The sequence below is a fragment of the Motacilla alba genome, chromosome 2 (assembly GCF_015832195.1).
Source record: "Motacilla alba alba isolate MOTALB_02 chromosome 2, Motacilla_alba_V1.0_pri, whole genome shotgun sequence".
In the NCBI taxonomy this organism is placed as follows: Eukaryota; Metazoa; Chordata; class Aves; order Passeriformes; family Motacillidae; genus Motacilla; species Motacilla alba.
Genome location: NC_052017.1, coordinates 115,445,629 through 115,459,406, shown reverse-complemented (window position 1 = coordinate 115,459,406; position 13,778 = coordinate 115,445,629). Strand labels below are relative to the sequence as shown.

Genomic DNA, 13,778 nt, shown 5'->3' with positions numbered 1-13,778 from the left:
ACATATGCAGCCAATCATTAGGGGTTTTGAGATTTCAATGCAGAAGTCCTTCCAATCTCAGTAAGCAAAAGAGAAAATACAAAGAAATACCAGTTCCTTAGAGTCTACATTATGTTAAGAGGCTTATGAATTTGTGGGCTCTTTAACTCTAGGAGGCGGACTGGTGGAGAGTGAGGTACTGAGGCAGAGAGGCACACTTGCTTCTGTCCTCAGAACTTGTTCTGGAGCTGACACTGCTTTCAACTCCAATCAGCTTACTCAAAATCATAGCCCTGACCTTTTTTCCAAAGAACTGTTATGTATGAATACACACAAACTGCGCTAGAAAAAATGATGATTCAGTGAAATATGGTCCTGTGAGCTTTTGGTACTAGAAAGACACTCCTAGGAGTGATGGAGGCCAGCTGGTGCTGAGCACTGTTGCCAGAAGAAGATCTGGAGAGTGAGAAACCCCCGCCGACTGTTCATAAGGATGCTAGCTACTTAAAATACTGATGGCATTTTCCTTTGGATGTAGTGTTAAGATCCTTCCGGCTTCACATGCTAATTGAGAGAGTGATAAAGGGAGGGTAACCTCCGCACCTCTCCTCCTGTTTTAAACAACTCTCTTTTCTATATTTAGGGTGATCAGCAAGGTCTAGATATAGACTTTGTGCAATATTATGAAGTATTGAAGCTGACTAAATGCTTAATTGCACTTGCAGGCTCCTTGTAGACCACCTGACAGGCCCTAGTGGCCCCGGTGATGTGAAAAAAGGAAGGTTCCTTTGCCAAAGGATGTGATGTGTGTTTCCCATTTCAAACCAGGATCACTGCAAGAACGCCTGAGTCACGTGCCATAGATATCTCCTCTTAAGCGAGAGGAGATATCCCTTTGATATCCCTTGTCTACCCTTTTGGCCTAACAACCTTGGAGACCCCTTACCCATTCCACTGAACCACAGCCCAAACTCCTATCACTCCAAAGTTCCATGTCCTGTTGTTTTCTAATTCCACATGTCCATTTTGGATCAGAGTTTCACATAACTTCTCGGTGCATACCAGACCACCCATCCTCTTTGACCCAGAAAGCTATCTAGAGCACCACCTAACTCTGAGTCTCCTCAGTTCTTCCAGCCTTCTGCTCCCAACCTCCTTCTGCCAAAACCCCTCAACTTCCCTGGTCTTCCCTCCCAGACTGCCACTGCCACTGCCACTGCCACTACCATCCCTCACCATTCCATGGTCAGGAACCCCAAATGCTGGTCTCCTGGCAGTGATGGCTGCTCAGCTCTCCATCTTTGGACCCCTCACCTTTGCTTGAACCATCTGCCAACATTTACAACCACTACAATGAACTTCCATGGGACTTTGAGCCCACCTTCCTCCACTACAGAACCTCTTCTCTTATGACTCCCCCAGAGGGAATGACCCAACTCCTGCATCTCACAGGGAGAACCTAAATACAGGTCGCAGTTCCTAGAAATATACTTTAAAAGGTTGCAAAGAATAAAAAGTAAGAACTACTTTAGGAAAACCAGATGCATTTAGACCCTGTATTTCCTTACTTTTACTCTATAATTAGATCTGGAACTTCCTTTTTTATAGGATTTGGAAAATAAAACTGGAGAAAATGTGCATGTAATTTTTTCCTTCCCCCCACCCTTTGCCTCTAACAACAGAGAAAGCATTTTTAGGTTTATTTTCCTCTCTTTAGTCCTGTGTTTGTGAGGAAGGTGGAGGAGGTGAAAGGCAACTAAGACCCAAAGAATTAGAGGTTACTTGCTCTTCTTTGTAAATAATTGCCATGCTATTGACTGAGTGCCTGAAGCCCAGCTGCCTGCCGAAAGACTGTTGTGTCAGCAAAAATCTCTCTTGTTTTGCAGGAGGCTTTAAAGTTGTGATGGGTGGAACACAAGGCAGAGTACAAAAACTCACTACCAGTTCTTGATAGCATACAGTTGCTTTTCAAATTAAAACATTTTTTTCCATTCCACTTACACCAGGGGTGCTGCCTTAGTGATGCTTGCTTATCCATTCTTCCTTTCCCATGGAGGATGCAGAATTCTCACTGAACCATTTCTTTCTTTCCATTGAGATCTATCATTGCAATCTGAATGCAGCTCATTTGATTAACCACTTTATTAAACCTGTTTTCACCTTTGGAAAAGACATTTTGTTCTCCTCCATTTACAGCATACTAAGACACTGTGCAGATATAGTTATGGATCAGCACCTTATTAATCCATTTTTTTGTGATAAAATAGCTGTGTGAGGAGGTACAAGGACCTCACACATAACAAAACCCTGCTAGGTTCCTCATTTAGACCTTTTCCTATTTAAAAACTCCTTGTTCTGATACAGGAACTCATGTGCTTCCTTGTAAGTTGTACATGCTAATTTTCCTTCTAGCCTCACATTGCTGCTAGTGTTAAAGACTGGGACAAAGAACCCAGTGTACAACAGAGCTTACAGCAGAAGAAGTACACTGTGCATTTGAAAAGCTATGGAGTGGGACTGAACAAGCAGAAGATCTTGTTTTCCAGCCACGTAGAGCTTTAAATGCTAGAGTGAAGCAAGATGGAAACCTGGTCTGGACTTTCTGAGTTCAGCAAAGGTCTGAACTTTCTGAATTTTGGTTCAGAAAAGGTCTGAACTGAATTTCCAGCCAGCGGTGGCTGAAAACTGCCCAGTAAATCCAGCTAGGGATAGCACACAACTTCAAGTAAGCCTGAAAGCCTTCACCAGCACAGCTCAGGTGGTGGAGGATCTACTGCACTCCTAGACAAGATGCTGTAGTGGCTGACAGCACATATCACTCTTTTCTGGTCAGAAGTGGTCTTTCAACAGGAAGAGTAAGGGGTCTCTAATATCACTAGAACAATTTTCTGAATTTATGGTCTCCAAATCAAACTGTGCCCATTTTTTAATGGACAAGATGTGCTGTTTCTCCAGCTAAATCAGCAATAATGTGAGGCTCTTCCCTGTTCAATAATCCCCATTTCAAGGGCGTTCAGAAGGTGTGCAAGTGGCAGTAAAATCAAGCTTGATGTTTTGGTCTGATTCTTCAATGCCAGTGAGAACAAATGACAACATAGCACTTCATGCTCAAGGTAAGCCCTGTTCCTCTGATGGAAAGAGGGAGAAAAAGATTTCCTAAATATTAACCTTTCAGTCTGAGAGAAAAAAACACCCCTCATTGTTACTGCAAAAGTAAGCATTGAGGGCTCTTGTTCATCTCGTACACCAAAGAGAGTCCTTTTGACTACATCCAAAGGAGGATATCTTTTGTAATGAGCTACTTTAGCTGAAAATAAACAGAATTTCCAGTTAGAAAAGGCACTGATGTGCATTTGGTGATGAGGGACATGATGGAGCTGATCACAAAACCTTGCTTAGGGCAATGGGTGCTTTGTGTTATTTGGCTGACAGAGGTTGTGCCTCTCCATCCATCTCTCCTCCTCCTCCAACCCGCCAAACCATATCCACCCCATTGCCATCACAACCATATCCAGCACAGCTGTCTCTTCTGTGAGGCCAGAAGCAGCAGCCAGCTCACAAGTGGGCCTTGCAAGGGAGGGAGGATGTATATAAAACATATTCTATGGAGACACAGAATCAGCACTGGCAACTAACTTTGTGATTTTCAAAGATTCTCTTAAAGCTGAGCATTAAGTTCCTGTGATATTGCATGAAAGCTTGGCTTTTATTCAAAGGGGGAGAAATTTTTCCAGCATTCATGGCAGCCAACAAAATCTTGAAGACATTAACTGCAAGCACCTCAAAAACTCAAAACCTATACTGCAAATGCAAAATAAGGGTTTTAAATTTTGTGTTTGCACTTCCATATCTGTTAAAAAAAGTATCCATGGGCCTAAGGAGATAAAAGAAAGGAGCGTGGGGGTTTTGGATGTTTTCAGAGGGAGACAGTAAGCATATTATGAAGAAGCTGCTTTGACTGACAGTCTCTTGCCCACCTGGAGGAGAGGACCTGCTGTGAGCTTTCCATGCAGTCCTCAAAGAAAGCCAGGTAGAACGTGGCAGTAGCAGGAGGGGTCTGGATGAAACTCTCTCCCCTTTGATTCCTGTGGTTTGTGCAGAACTCCTGCAAAGTTGAAAAGCACTGGGGAAGACGGTGTGGTTTTCTGCCAGAGCACAGCTGGGGAATTCAGGGGTCTTTTGCTGTTCCTGGTTTTTGGTCAGAGGAGTAGCAGTGCTGCAGCCCACTTTCCATCTCATGGTCACAGTCACTGGTTTCCCTGACACCAGGACACCAGGGGCGTGTGTGTGGGGCTGCTCAGGAGAATGGAGGAAAAGGCTCTGTGGTTCTCCTCTCCCTGCTCTTCCCATCAGCAGTGCTCACTCCAGCACTACGAAAGAATAAATAGATCTTCAGCTCAGCAGCTCCTGCCCCCACCCACCAGGCCTTCACTCTGTCCTCTGCAAAACAGTCAGCAGTGCCTCTTAGGAGCAGGTGATGGATCAGTGGGGATGACTGAATGCTCCATGCTTTTGATCCACCAAACTCTGCCATGGTCATGCTTAGATAAGCACAGGGAGAAACACTGTCAGTTTTCCACTGAATTTCAGAATGCACTACATTTTTACTAGCATCTTGTTTGCTTGAATATGTTTATTTTTATCCCTCAGGCAAATATTTCTGCCTCCTGTGAACCTTTCATGTAAATCAACAGAGGCATTTGGCAAGCTATATCAAAACTGCAGCTTTACATATCGCTGAAGCGGAAAATAAATGGAAATAATTACTGATGTCTCCAAGTACAGATTTATTTCAAAATTAAATGTGTAGCTTGGAGACGGTGGGCAGTATATATCTAATGATTTCCTGTTAGCTTACATAGCATTGGCTCAGACATTTTATTTCATTTCAGGATTAGTTTTTTCCCTCTTTTGGGGGAGATCAGGGAGAGATAGTGGCTGTTTGTTTGCTCATTTTCACCATATTGAACAGAACCAGGGCTTCAGTTATTTGATAAACTACTTCCCAACAGGAAGCTTATGTTTGATGTGTTGCTTTGGAGCTAATTTACATCATTCTGACACTGAACTAAAAAACTGCCCAATTAACCAATCAGAAAAAAACAAAACTCAACTGAAAAAAAAAAAAAAAAAAAAAAAAAAGAGAGAATATCCCATCATGGCAGTGTAACAACACTCCAGCTTGTGAAGCTCTGCTGTGCTTTAATGATTGGAGAAATGCAAGGGAAAAGTCAGCTCATGACTGAAAGTACAAAAAGGTAGATAAAAAGAAAATGACAAATAATTTTCAAGTTGATGGTTTGCTGCTTTCAAACAGCATTTTGAATCTTTTAAAGGATGCAAGATCTGCTTCACATGCAACAACAGCTGAATGGCAAAGAATTCAGAAGGGTTGAAAGTCTTCACCTATGTAACATCTTCCAAATCTGTCCCTACTGAGGTGGCAGGTTTCTCAAAAGGATGTAATCTACACAGCAATCAACAGATGTTTCATTGTTAGTGAAATGTTCCTGCCAAGAGTTGTTTCACATCTTCTTCTAGTGTGCCAACCAGCCCAGATCAAAGAGGCCTGCCTTGAAAACACAGCCTTCAGGGTCTGGGGAGAGGCGGCATGGACTTGGCTCTCTGGGCTTGGACACCACGTCCCAAATATACGAATATACAAAACAAAGGAGACAACGATTTTTGCCTGTGGTTACCACAATCACGTTTGTTTAGCTGGTGACATAATTGAGCATTCACTGCACTGAAATCCTTGATTGCTTGCCCCTGTTTATGCCAGAGGCATGGATATTTACTGACCAGTCCAGGGCAATTTGAGTAGACACAGATCTGAGACACTGCTCTGAAGGGAAACTGCAGCCTGACAACAAACTGCTCAGAAGTGCCTTTAATTCATGTATTTATTTTCAACAATGTGAGTTTCCAATAAAACACTCTGCTGCTGAAAGCTAATTTTTGACAATCATGTTCTGATGTTATTGCAGAATTTGTACTATGTAAAACTTCCAATTAAAAAAAAAATCATCAAAGATTACTAATTTGCAAAATCTCCTATAAGCATGCAAGCTTATTTCCTGACTTTTTCTTTCATTCTCTCTAAAGCTGGCATCTTACAGATGTACTTTCTGCACAGGATTCAAAGAAAAGGAATGCATTACTACAAAGGGTTGTTTTTTCCTTTTTTTTCCCCCTGTATACACACACAAAGCTGGGCAATCTTTAGAGGTAGATACCAAATAAATTTACTCAAGCTAAGAACAATGTTCACTTATTTTGTTAGTTTAACAAACATTCTTGAGCTAATTTGCCTAGAATATCTTTGCAAAACAAACAAGCTCAAAGTAGTGCAAGCAGTCAAAATAAAGTGTTTTAATCATTTGAATTAATTTTTACCACAGACGGCAGGAATTTACAGGTAAAGGTATTTATACATTCTCAGGCAATACTGTTCAGGTGTAACATCTCTGGAACAGAGACAAATCTAAGTTATTTTCATTGTCTTTTAAGACAGTTCAAACGGAATGTATTTGCCTTCCTCACTCAGCAAAGTGGGTAAAAGGTCTAGCTCTTTAAATGCTGTTGTTCCAGTTTCAGAGTAGAGAGGCCATAAAACAAGGGTGCTTCATTAAAATACCATAGCTGGCACCTCTCAGAGGCACAGGAAAGGAATATTCACTGAGTAAGTAACACATTATAAATTATAATTGAGATTCAATTCTCCCAGGGAGAAGAGAAGGTAACTTGTCATTTGAAGTGTTGTGAGTTTCTGAGAGTGGACCAGGAGTTTGGAGGGTATAATGATATCATTAAGAAATGCCCTTGCAAAGCAAGCAAAATTATACTGTGCTGTTTCTTGAAAACCACAGGAACTCTTTATTGTTCTGTCAGCAGCAGTTCAAAGAGCTATCTGACCCCATTAACATTCATTCAGGCATGTATAACAAATTGGAGGGGGGAAATTTCTTGAATAGTTAATTATATTTTGTGTGCTTGAATACCTAACACTGTTAGCCATAAGAGCTCAGCACCATAGAATACACACCTTGCACACCTGGTTTACCTCACAGCTTTATTTTTCTTTTAATATTTAGAGGACAAAGCAGTATCAAAGGTAGAGGAACAGCTGGGAGGTTGGAAAGTGGAAAAAGTAGATAATGGCTGGCTGATTTGGCTGCGGTTGAACTCCTCTAGTATTCGCAGTCCTTCTTTCATGAGCAGCAAATATTATAAGATGATGAGAAAATCCTTTGAAAACACTTATCCATGTCAGCTAGGAATATGTGGGGTGATACACTATAAACATAAGCTAGAATCTTGCAGGGAAACCGAGTTGATCTCACTTTTGATAAGACACAGCTCTTGTGGCCAAAGTATGTACGCATTTATTTATTTATTTATTCGTTTATCTATTTATGTTATAAAAGCTGTCCCAGAAGCTCTTTCACACCCATTGACAAATGACTACAGACCCCACACTGCAGTGATCATGGACTCAGTTTAAGCAAAGACAGTGGCCAGCAACAGAAACTGAAGTTTTCCTGGTTCACTTCCAATGCAAAAGTTTTTGTGGGTTTTTTTTTTTAGAGAGAATGATTGGTAGATATTGTCTCCAATGTTAACAGGAAGCCCACTTACAGTGATTAATTAAGCCAGAAGCTTTATCTGTACCAATTAATTAATTTCAGTTCCACTGCAGATTCAGGAATCCTTATCTCTTTAGGACTGTCTCCTGGCAGCTTTCCTTGCACTTAGCAATGAGATTGATAAATTATGTGATAGAGGCAAGGACCATCACAAGGAGTTTAATGCTGTCTGTGTTATATTGAGGAGATTTTGTTTGCTCAGAATTCAGTTCAGGTTCTCTCTATTTCTAAGGGACATCAAACAAAGTTTGGATTGTCAGTGGGACTCTTCAGGAAACTTCTGTGTGAAGTTGGACTAGGACCCTTTGTAGCAACTGCAGGTGTCCATTTACATAAACATTCCCACCAAGCCACAGGAAACCATTTCTTCCAGACACTGGGCATATATGCTACTGAGCACACTTACTAATTCAAAGATGCTTCTAAATTCTCTTGGAAAATAGAAGAATAAAGTTTATCTTACCCTATAAGCCTAGGCAAGCTTGCATTCTATTTTCAGTTCATTGAAATTTCTACTGTTTTCCTCTGTAATTCTTACACAGCCATCAAGTACTTTGCTCATCACATATAAATTCATACTTTTGCCTTTCTTCTGAAAAACTGTCAATCTAATGACCTTCCAAATGTATCTGCTATTTGAAGACTATTTGCATTGTAATTATACTTGTGTTAGCTATGTTGTTTCTTTGCTGCATTTTTATTGCATGTAGATTGGAGTTGGTCAGAAAGCCTCCTCTGAAATGGAAATTATTTTTATTACCCTTTGGCCTTGCTTTAAACTGATTCCACTGCAAACAGTGTGTAACAGTGGGAGTGTGCTCAGACTGAAAATCAGAATGTACATTTGAATGGTCTAATATGTCTACCAGAAAGGGATGAAAAACACATCCTGAACTAATAATAGGAAGTTTTGAATTACAAGGAAGTATAACTACTGAATGAATTTCCACTGAAATGCTTTTTTTTTTTCCTCAGAAAATGTCCATTTGCTGAAACCAAAGCTTAGTGGGGGCAAGGGATAGAGATGAGAAGGAAATAGGCTGAGTATTTCTCTTGGTGTTTTCAACATTCTTTGGAAGACTGTGGTGTTTGAGGTGGACATTTTTGCATCAAGAAACTCCTGCTATTCAGGAATGCTTGTTTAATTTTAGGTACCATGTGGTTAAGAAGAGACATAAAAATATTTGAGAACAAAATGGAATTCTTCAAGATCACTAGGCAAATGTTCTTATTGGTGTACAGAATTTCCAAAAAGTGCTCAGACATTGAGGGACATTTTGGGCAAGCATAGAAATCTCTCTTGACATGGAAAATCACTTTCTGCCATGGTTTAATAGGGATGGAATTACAGCCTCCATCAAGACAATGGTAAAAGTTCCATTTGCATCAGCTGGGACTTCACCTCAAACTTCCTGAAAGCATTGTGGTCTCTTTTGACCATGTTGGTCATACACATATTTGCCATACAAATACGCATGGCCATACAAGGTTTGAGGAATTTACAAGTTCCTTTGATGAGGAGGAGATAATAATAGATGAGACTTTAAAGAAAATTGTTATGTGTGCAGAAAAGTCCTGGTTTTCTGCACATGATCAAGTCAAACAAAAAGTAAGCAAATGCTTCTAAAAATCATTGCCTTTCTGCAGAATTTTAAAATGTTTCTGACAGCAGCTTTTTGTTAAAAACTTGCGCCAGAAATTACCTAGCTTAGAGGAGCAGAATGAACACAGAGTCCTGCCAAGAGCCCTCTCCTGCATCTGTGTGAGCTGAGCTGCTGGGTCTTCCACAGCAGCAGTCAGGGACTCACAGGCAGTTCCACTGATGCAGCATGTCCTTGAAGGCATGTGCTAAAGACAGGGCTGTGAGCCAGAGGTGTGAAGGAACAGCTGATCTTATCCTGCCACAGCTGTCTTCCCTGGAGACATGAATTTCTGTTCTGTAGTCATTAGTGAAGGCTCCAGCATGAGTCTTCTCCTAGAGAGAGCCAAGTCCTTGTCTACCTGTGCTCAGGGGATAATCTATGCCACTGTGTACAGGCATATCAGAGTGATGACTCCTCCTGCTCTGACTCCCTCCATCTCCCTGTGCACATGGACCTCCATTGCCACCCCACATCTCAGACAAAAAATAGCACCTATTTCAACTCTGTTGCCACATAGCTCTCACTGAACTGTCACTACTCTTGTCTCTTTCTAATCTAGTCTTGTATATGCCATTTCTTTTTTATATCTTTGCATAATCACTGTGTATATTTGTCACAGCAAGAAATTACCTGTAAGTAAATACTCTCTTCAGGAAGCATTTACTCATTTCCCATGCTAAAAAGGAGAAAGCTTTTGGAGTTGTAAAAAAAGTTAAACATATTACAGATGCATCATTCCTGAAATTTTATGAAATTATGAAGGACAGGGATAATGTAATTTAACGAAAGTACATTAGACCAGGTTCAAATTTTATGAGAGAAAGAAACATTCAACACATAACATGATCTATTTATGCATATGTTGGTGGAAATGTTTGAGCACGACTGGTGTTAGCTCTAGGCTACTTTTTTAGTGTCTACCACTAAGAAACAGGTACTTTCTGTTCAAGGCAGACTTACTTACTGCAATAAACTTTCACATTTCCTTGCTGAGAGTAAAAGAATATTTTCTTTCTTTCTAATGCTTATCAGCAACTTGGTGAGATTTTTATTAAAATGTAATAACTGGCATTAAAAAAAGACTTTCCATTTAACATATGCACGTTGTCCTTTACTTACAGCCAAAAACCCCAAAGCATCCAACTGATAAACATGGCAGGGCTGATCAATTCTACTAAGCAGTAAATTCCAGTTTTCAAGTGAAAAATGTGAGTCTACAGCCTGCTATCCTTTGCTTTTTCCTTGTTCCAGTCAACTCCCTAGAGATGATAGACTCACAATGAACATAGGCCTTCTCTTGGAGAGAGCAAAGTCTGTTTATCTACCTTTTTAATATAAAATGAGTCAATCCTTCTTCTCATCTCCTTTAATTTCAAAGGCTCCCTCACTGGCAGCTCAGAGAGTACTCGCTCTACATATCACAACAGCTGCTGGAGACAGATAGCATGAGCATTTCTGGAATGGTTCATACAGACCTTCTTTCAATGGATACTAAATGCTCATTGTTAGCTGTGGCTTCTTGTTCCAACACAGGTCTCTAATATGAAGCACATTCTAATACCGAGGGAAAAGGTAACAAGCTAAACAGATTTGGGAACTTTTGAGGCAGCCTTTAATGGATAAAAAAATTGTATGCATTTTGTGTGTACATATTGCAAATTATTTCATTCAAATACTTGTGTATATATGCAGTCTGATGTCTCATATGAGTAGCGGACTTGAAACCAATAAAGTCTTTTTGCTACATATGTTTAGGAAACAGAATATCCAATTGCATCTTACAGCATCTGATAAATTCTGATCTTTGGGCACTTTCCAGTTGCTGAAGATCATTAGAACTTGAAGTTGTCTCATTTTAGGAACAGTTCAATCATTCTTAGTGGGAGGAGGTCTCTATTTCCTTCACAGACCAGATCTGTAGGTTCCCTTTCTGTAGGTTAACTCATGTTTATATAGCTCATATTGTCTCCATGGAAATAAGCTTGAATTCCCAGCAGATCTTCTAGAGTTACTCAGAGGGACACTTTGGGAAGCTGCAACATGCCTTTTGGACACATGAACACCTGTGATTACAACACAGGAACATCCTGCTTTTATAGTCTGAGGAAATCCCTTGTCCTTTGGTAGGACACTACTAAAGGTACAGTTATCCATCTTCAAGGATCCAGCCTAGGATTTCCCCTTTTCTTCAACTTCCATATCCTGGGGAAGATAATGACAAGGCTTTTGCAAAACTCCAAAAATCTAAGTATTTCCCTAATTTTTTACTAGTCTTTAAATTCTGGACATGAATATGCGAAAACTGTCTGTCTTTAAGTAGGTTTCTTTCTAACAGGGGAAGGGAAAGAGGGACAGGTTCTCAGCTGGCTGCCACAGATCATAATTTTTCTGCAGATGTGCACAGAACCACAGGCAGTTACACTGTTCCAGAAACCAGCCTCAGCTCTCTACTCACTTTTATCAACATGAAAAACTGAGGAGAAGCCAAACAATTGAATAAGCAACTTTTGAATCTGCAGTCAGTCTCCAAGAGATAAACTGTTAAATCTACACTTAGAGTCTTTTTATATGAGGTGCTAAGGTTTTCTTGGCTTGTCCTTGTGCAAGCCAGTGGATACATGAGCTTGTATATGGTTTTCTTTGCATAGTTCCTGTCACTGAGGATTTTATCTGTTCTGACTTCAGTAGGCAATGACAGAGCTCTGTCTTTCTATTATTATGACCTGTTATAAATACCAGTGGAGACATAATAGCATCATTGGATATTTATAGCACAGGCAGACCTAACCTTACACTGCAGATTTCTGCAGAAAGGCTGAGTGTTTATCACCTTTTAAAATGAGAATTCTCAGTCCCTCTAAATTTTCAAGTAGCAGCAATATTATGTTCAGAAACTCTGTGAAGAGAAGTGTTTTATCTTTTACTCACTATGCCAGGCATCTTATACCCTACATCCTTACATGACTCATGAAGTACTGGGAGTACTGGAAGTACTTATTCAGACAAAGAGATCACATTTACCTCGGGTTTCAGAGTACAAATGTGTTCAAGGAAAGAAGAGTCAGTTCCTTGCTCCAGACTGGAGACTTCAGCCCAGTCTGGGCTGATGAAGAAGACATCAGGTTTTCAGGACAGAGGGCTTGGTGAAGTCTCCAAAAGCCCAAGGACTGCCTGGATTCTGTTCAGATGTACAGTTTGACCATAACAAATATTAAATTATGCCCATTAAGCCAGGCCTTGATGCTCTGAAATACTGTTCCATTCCACTTGAATTCAACCTTCAAAAAGCAAGAAACACTAACAATTAAGGCAGAAATCAAATGCTTCCTACCACTCATAATGAAATAGATTATTAAGCATTTTTATTCCCGGATTAAAATTATTGAAACAAACATACTTCCAGATAATTTTGGAAATCTGTTCCACTGTAATAATGCTATTCTGAAAATACAGCATAGTTCCAGGAAAAAAAAATGGTTCTGACTTGAAAACTTTTATCAGCTCTAAAGACTCATATTTTTCAGTAAGATTTGGGAAAAAAAGCATAAAAAAATATTATACCTTTAATATTGGACTGCATTTTTTTCCTTTAAGATCTACATTCTTCTTCACTTTTGAGCATTTTTTTTATATTATAGCTCTTCCTTCTAAAGCACAACATGAAAAATATTTGGTAGTATAAGGAAATGCCAAAAGACAAATAATTTGCCGCTATAATTGAACTGACATTACATTTCTTGATCCTACAAAATTACAATAGGAGGAAACAAAAAAAACACAACTTTTAATATCTATTGCTTATGTTAAAGATCAAAAAGCTTCATACAGTTCTTAACAGGCTGAGTTTTAATAAACTGACATCTCTTTCTAGATTTTGAAGTTGAATAATCTCCAAACAAACCTGCTGGCTTGATTTTTTGATTTCATCTAAACATTAATGCTATTCTGTAGCATTAGCAAATGTACCTTTGATAATTTTCTAAGAGAATCTTATACAATTTTTCCTTTTTTGAAGATTGTTTTCAAAGTTTTTTATCTGTACCAGTATCTGATCAAAGTGTTCTAAAGCCAAGCATCATTGATTTCCTTTCCTTTTCCCCTCCTCAACAGACATACTAGCTTCAAATTTTGGCTGGATTATGATAAACTGAAGAGAGCTTAAAGAAATTTAGTTGTTCTCTTAATGTTCTTTGTTAGTCAAATCTTCTGTCAAGTTATTGCCAATGAAACTCTGGAGACAAATTCCTGTTTGCACACCTCGGTTGTTCCCTCTTGTTACTGCTGTTCAATATAATGATTGCAGAATTTGAATCAAAGCCCTCTTGAACCCTAAAGACCACTCCTGCAGCGATTCATCATTGTCACAAAGTAGGAATACGGTTTATTTCTTAAGAGTCACTGTAATCACATTTGAGTACACCTGCGTGTGATACAACTATCAGAGAAAGAAAGTATACAGCTGGGAAATAACCATTCACCCTGTTTCTTGTTTCACTACCTTGAGACAGCC

General features: G+C 39.6%; 1 protein-coding gene across 1 annotated transcript in view; it reads right to left on the bottom strand.

Moving 5' to 3' along the window:
• CLVS1 (clavesin 1) overlaps positions 1–13,778 on the bottom strand; it is a 99,398-nt gene that overhangs the window by 47,685 nt on the left and 37,935 nt on the right. The gene's annotated exons all lie outside the window — the stretch shown is intronic.